The following is a 6,369-nucleotide window of genomic DNA, read 5'->3' as shown; positions in this document are numbered from 1 at the left end:
ATACTGCAGTACTGTTTGCTCTGTTATTAATGTCACTGCTAAAGCATATGTTTGACTCGTATACAAGCCGGCAAGCTCGCCTCTCTAAGCTGACTTTACTCACATGCAGCGAGATAAAAACTGTGAAAAACGATCCTACTTAATCAATCATTTTAAAGATTAATATGGATAATGTTGTGCTGCTGTGAGAGCAGCTCTAAATTTTTATATGCAGTATTTTCACAGTACTGTAACTGGACTGATTCCAGGGGAAAACTCTGAACTCCTGTCCTGGTGGACGTGTAGCAAAGCAGTCACATCCCCGAACGTAAAAATCTGAGATTATTCTGGGAAATAAATGAATGTTGAAACTTTCACCTTCAGGTTTCTGCAGAGACACTCTGAAACTGATTCTCCAGTCGTTTCTATCTCCATCCTGTGTTCCAGTACGTGATGTCACATCCCAAACCGGGGTCTCCATCGCTGTCAGAGGACATCTGGGTGGTGTCCACACTGAAGTTCACCACTAGAAGCTGTGGAGACAAAAACCGTAAACATTTGTGACAAAATAAAATAAAACACATGGATTCTGTTACTTTAACAAGTAGAAGCTAAAACGATCCTGACATGAACGTTGATTTTCGCTCTCTTTTATCACGCGTCAGGCTGTATTCAGTGTTATAAATATTTTGGAACAGTTATTGATTCAAAGCTTGTTGAAGCAAAGCGTGACGCTGTGTGCAGGAAGCAGCAGCGCTCGTGCTCGAGGAGCCTCTCTCGCTTCCACGTTGATTTGATTTTATCTTCCTTCGTCCGATTGATCTTTTCCTTTGGTGTTTGGATATTTATCTAAAAAACTCACTCAGTCAATCAGCTGATTGGTGAAGCACAGCACACGGTTACAGCGGTTGGCTGGTTTAATTTTCCAGGATGATTCACGCGAGTTTCAGTTTCGTCCTTCTGGAGGTTTCTGCTCCCAAAATCTAAAACAACAAGCTTTAAAAATAGCAGCAGCGTTACTCAGATGGACATATTATAGTTTTGCATGTGTTATTGTTGTGTGTTGTGGCTGTACTGAGAGTGTTCATGACTCACGACTGCAGAACAAATCTACCTACAGGTACAGATAAAGTTACCTGACAAATCAAGTGGGACCAGGAAGGGCGATCCAGGAGGATCATCTGGTTTAAGGTCCTCAAAACTTATGAACTTGACGAGCCTTACTCGTTCAGATTCAGGAAGGCCTGCAGACCTATCTGAAGTCCTCTGAGAGCTCAGGCAGCTAATAAAACAAACGAGCCTCAAAGAACTGAGTGCAGTGAACAGAACATACGAGATAAACGGCAAAGGAAGGTTTGAAACATCAGCGGACGAGTTGGAAACGTGAGTGAAGCGGAAAGGAACCAGCTCAGTGTCTCACTGAGAAATTCCAATAGGTACCTGACATCACCGGCGCCTGAATGTCCTGTGTTTGGCGCTCTCTAGCAAAGGCCAAATGGTCAGTTTGGTGGCGTTCAAGGAGACGAAGCCTTTTCAAAGACGTTTCTTGTTTTTGAAGCCCGTCTCAGATGCCGTCTGATGGTTATGGCGCTGCAGCGGGCACCAGTAACGGCCTTGATTTAGGTCGAGGATCGTCTCCACGGGCAGCTAATTGGATCCTCCAGCTCAGTGCTGGTGACATTTTTTGGGTCTTCCACTTGACTTTTTGGTCAATAACCCTCAGGATGATTTAAGAAATTCCAAATGACCGTCTCACTGTGTCCCACCTCAGCGAGAGACCCTGCTTATGCAGTTCAACAACCCGACCACGTTCACAAAGGCAATGTTTTCTTGCCTTTGCCATCAGAACGTCATGAGTGCGACTACCTGACAGAAAATCACAATGAATCCACATTTCTGCACAGATTTGTCCTTTAAAGGCATGCGGTCCTAAACCTTTGATCAGCTGTAAAACAGCTGTTTAAGTTTAAGTGTTGTATTTAATAAACTGCATGTTTAAAAAAATGTTGTGTCTCACTACTGCTGCTTCTTGTTGCATGTTGAAGCTCGATTTGGAACCTTGTTAAAATCCAAGCATGCAAAATATGATTTTTTGTCATTTTTCAAGTGGTCTTAAACTTTTGATGGGGACGTATCTGGGGATTCTAAACATCGTTGTAAAGACCTCTAATATACACACAAACACAAGAAATAATCCTAAAAACATACACGAGCTTACGATAGAAATACAAAAACACCAAAAACTTTAAGCTATCATCATAGGTTGAACATTTAGACCCTGGACTAACTGCCTCCAGAGCTTTTATGATGTCCTGATATTTACTGACTGAGACCTGTAAACAGCCACTCGCAGGTGGCTTTTTCTCACTTTGCATCACACAGAACAAAGCAGCCGTGTTGCGTTTGCACTGTTGTACCTCAGATGGTGTACACGTCACCATATATTTGCATACTGCACAGGCTCCAGATCAGGACAAACATTTCTTAAACACCTACTGAGGTGACTGGAAAAAGCTGTGACTGGTTTTCTGGACCACCAGGGGGCAGCACAGACCTGCCGAGGCGCTGGAACAGATGTGAAGCAGACTCAGTACAGATGTGGTTCACAGCAGCAGAGGGCAGACTGGCAGCAGCTCTCCCTCCTGTGATGGTGTCCTCGCTCTTTGACGGTGACCAGGTTCTAATTTGTGAGTCGGGGCCGTGTTTTATCGGACCGGTCCTGAGATTCAGAGGCTGGTAAACATGAGTCAAACCTCACAGTTAAGTTAAGATGAAGGATTCAATAACAATGCAGAGTGGGGGATTTCTTTCACAGCACCACATGTTGGGACACACAAATGGATTTGATGAACGTTTTATGATCCAGAGAGGGAAAAAAGCTGCCCTGTAAAACCAAAACTTTCACTTAAGCCTTTCTCCTCTTCCCCCTCCCTCCTGCCCAGCTCATCTTCCTCTTCCTCCTCTTCCTCCCCCAGCCTGCAGAGTGTTTGGAAGAACAAAAAGTCATCTGCTGTCCATCTGGCCGCTGTGCTGGGCGGTAATACCCCCTCATATTCCTCTGCTTCCCAAGCACCCGTGGACAATCCATTCTCTCACCCCCCCACCCCCGTCCCTGCCTTACCCTCCAGTTCCACCACAACCCCCCACTGGCCCCGATCCCTGTCCCAGGACCGAGAGGTGGGATCCGGTGTCAGTGCCCCAGAAAGACCCCTCTCTCTGGAACATGTGGGGGATCAGCAGCAGTGTTGCTCAGAGGGCTCAGTTTCACTGTTTGGGATTCTCACAGTAGCTTGCAACATATCCAACGCTTCCCAGGTGCTGGCAGCTCGCAGCAAAGCCGGGACAGAAAAGTGCTCAAGTTTTCTCACGAAGAGCAAAAACAAGAACTCCTCTGACACGATGAAGGTTTTCACATTGTGAGTCTGCAGGTTAACGTCTGTCTAAATCACACTCCACATGCTAAAGTAATGATGTCTGAAAAAAAAACAGTCATAGGGAAAAAGTCTGTTTGTGTTTCTGACATATGCAACATCCAACATCCAGTCCTCTAAACAGATGCATGTGACACATCTGAACGTCAACAAAGGCACCTGAGATGTCATTACAGGCTTAAGACGAATTAAAAACCACTAACAACCATTAAGTTACAAGAAACAAGCTTGAAAAACAACAACAAAAACATTTTTTTAAAAAACTATTAAAATAATAAAAACAAATTAATTAATAAAAACTGTCACTAAAAATAAAAGCAGGTATTTAAACTTGCAGCGTGTAAATTCTCATCACTAGATGTCAGTAGATTGTAGATTTGAGTCAGCTGAGTTCTGTATGTAACCGAGCTACCGTACAAATCTGGCTGCCCTTCATCTGCAGTGAGTGTAGGCTGTCAGCACGCTACATCTGCTGTTAGCTGCTGTTAGCTGCTGTTAGCTGCTGTTAGAGCTGCTGTTAGCTGCTGTTAGCTGCTGTTAGCTGCTGTTAGAGCTGCTGTTAGCTGCTGTTAGCTGCTGTTAGAGCTGCTGTTAGCTGCTGTTAGCTGGCACTGGTTAAACTTTCTTTGTCAGTTGCTGACGCTCAGTTAAAAACTCTCATATAATATGAGAACATAATCAAACTTTATTAGAGGTAAAGACTGATTTTTACTAGACTAACTAGCATTAGCTAGCATAATGTTAGCTTATAACCAGCTGTTGTTGCTGTGTAGCTGTCTGGAGACAGTATCCACTCCCCTGGCAATCAGTAACAGCAGCATTACTTTGAATAAATGAGGACGTTTTCGTGAGTTGCAGCCCTGACTTCATTTCAGGGGAAGAGGCTTGAGGTGACGAGGAAGAGGATGGGGTTTTATAAGACGCGGTTCATGTGAACATAAAGGATATTGCTGTTATTAATTTAACATGATTAAACTGAATGCATTTATATGAGAAGCAGTATTTCAAAAATTTATTGAAATACAAAAATGTTAAATTTAACATTTACCAAAGTCAGAAAAAATCTCAGCGTTCAGAAACTGTTGACTACTTTTTCTCCAAAATCTCTGCAGCTGCTGGACGGCTGCAGGTTTCTGTGCCTCCTCACAACAGTGAGGACACTCAGTGGGGTTCAGATCCAAGCTAACCTTCCTCAGTGCTGATTCAGATGTAATGCATGTGTTCAAATGTGGACCTGCTTCATATTTATGAGTCTCAGATTTAAAATGAACATAGAGTCTTAGCTTTAAATGTCATTTATATGAGTGTAATATAATTAAGCCACTGGACGACGGTCGTGTTCTCTGGTTACAACAGAGGACAGTTTCACTGAGATGTGAGAAAATAAAGACACAAAAAAGGAGCCCGGCGTGGCGAGCGCTCAGCTCGTGTTTTCTAAAAACATCATCGTGTAAAATCAACTTTTCAGACTCGGGCATGAACAGGACGCTTTTGTTTTTACAAGAATGCTTTAAGGATTAAGTGATTGGATTGAGACATTTTCTCTCTTACTTTTTAACATGAGTGTGCTTAGGGTTCTGTCTTTTTAGGTAATAAATATATTTTTAAAAGATGTGTTGTGGAAAGTTTGCCACTTAGACTAATACACAGTGAGTTTTTACCTCGGCTCAGCTGCTCTCTGAGGCTCTTTGCATCATTATTTTCACTGCTTTGCTGTCTGGTTGAGCCTCGCTGCTGTATCAGCCTTTTTCTGCAGCAGCAGGGAGTCATTTTCACTGAAAAGACTCATGTAAAGAAAATCCTCTCTGAACTCGGCCTGGAATTTAGAAGCTGAAGAGTCAGAGATGATGCACCAAAACAGACGGATTAGATCAGACAGGAACACAGCTCCAAATGAATGCTAATGTTCTTCATCCCAGTGAGCTTCACGAGTTCATGTTTCGGTTTGGTTCTTTTATTGCATTAGTGACATGGTCACTGATATATATCCTCTGTGTGTATTCTAGTTTCACCTTCTTTTGTGATTTCTTTCTGTCTCCCGGTCAACTCCCTGAAGAAAGCCTGACATGCTGCATGGAAGCATTGTGAGCTAAGGCTGCTCACCTGCGTTGTCCAGGATATAAGAGCTGGCTTAGATGAGCTGCCCGGTCTCTCTCTTCAACCTGTTGGTGATCTTTGTTTCAGTCTCTGTGCTCCCCTGTTTAGGTCAGGTTTGCATGTCTGTTACTTCCTGTGAGCCTTATGTTCAGTTTCTCTTCCTCTTGTCTCATCAGGTAGATTTAGTTTAGCTGTGTTTCACCAGGTGTCTCCATCCTCCCCTGAACTTTTCTTGTGTATTTAAACCCTCAGTTTGCTTCTGTTCTTGGTTGCATCGTGATTCACGTTGTTTTCTTCTGTTGCTTTGTATCCTTCTAGTCCTGTTTTTCGCTCCTGTTCTGCTCTGTTATGGTTTGCTCCATCTGTCGCCACCAATGAAGTCTGTGTTTAAGATTAAATCTTGTCTCACGAGTCATACGTCGGGGTCTGCCACATCATTCCTGACTCTGCTTCTGAGTTTCCGCAATAATTCTGTGCTTGCTGTTTGTTGCAGTGACCCCTAGTGGGCAAAACAAATGTACAAGGGACATCGTGTTTGGTTCAGTCAGACTGAGACCATAAACTTAGCAGGAAAGTGTTTACTGAGCTCAGAGATGAAGCAAGCAGCAGCTCATGTTTGTCTCGACTATCAGTCCTGAACACAGCAAACCTCTGCAGCTCAGTAGTCTCCTCGATCTGTTCCAAATTTACCAGTGAACAGCTTCTGAAAGCGTCCACTGCTTCTTAAAAATAGCCCCAAAGATGCAAGCTGTTCCGGATACAGATACGACTGTGGAGGAAGCTGAGCGAGTGCTCCACCTCTACAGATCAACCAGCTTCTCTGCTGGATATTGTCGCCTACATGCAGCACACAGGAGGGACT

At 43.6% G+C, this 6,369-nt stretch overlaps 1 long non-coding RNA gene across 1 annotated transcript; it reads right to left on the bottom strand.

The window, feature by feature from the left end:
- Positions 1–362: 362 nt before the first annotated feature.
- LOC309708850 lies at positions 363–6,069 on the bottom strand. Its single transcript, XR_014277339.1, has 3 exons — positions 5,072–6,069; positions 842–975; positions 363–512 (listed from the first exon to the last, which is right to left on the bottom strand). It is a non-coding gene; the product is annotated as an uncharacterized lncRNA (long non-coding RNA).
- Positions 6,070–6,369: the final 300 nt, after the last annotated feature.

Source organism: Aulonocara stuartgranti, assembly GCF_965226115.1.
Source record: "Aulonocara stuartgranti genome assembly, chromosome: 1".
In the NCBI taxonomy this organism is placed as follows: Eukaryota; Metazoa; Chordata; class Actinopteri; order Cichliformes; family Cichlidae; genus Aulonocara; species Aulonocara stuartgranti.
This window is presented reverse-complemented; position numbering and strand designations above follow the sequence as displayed.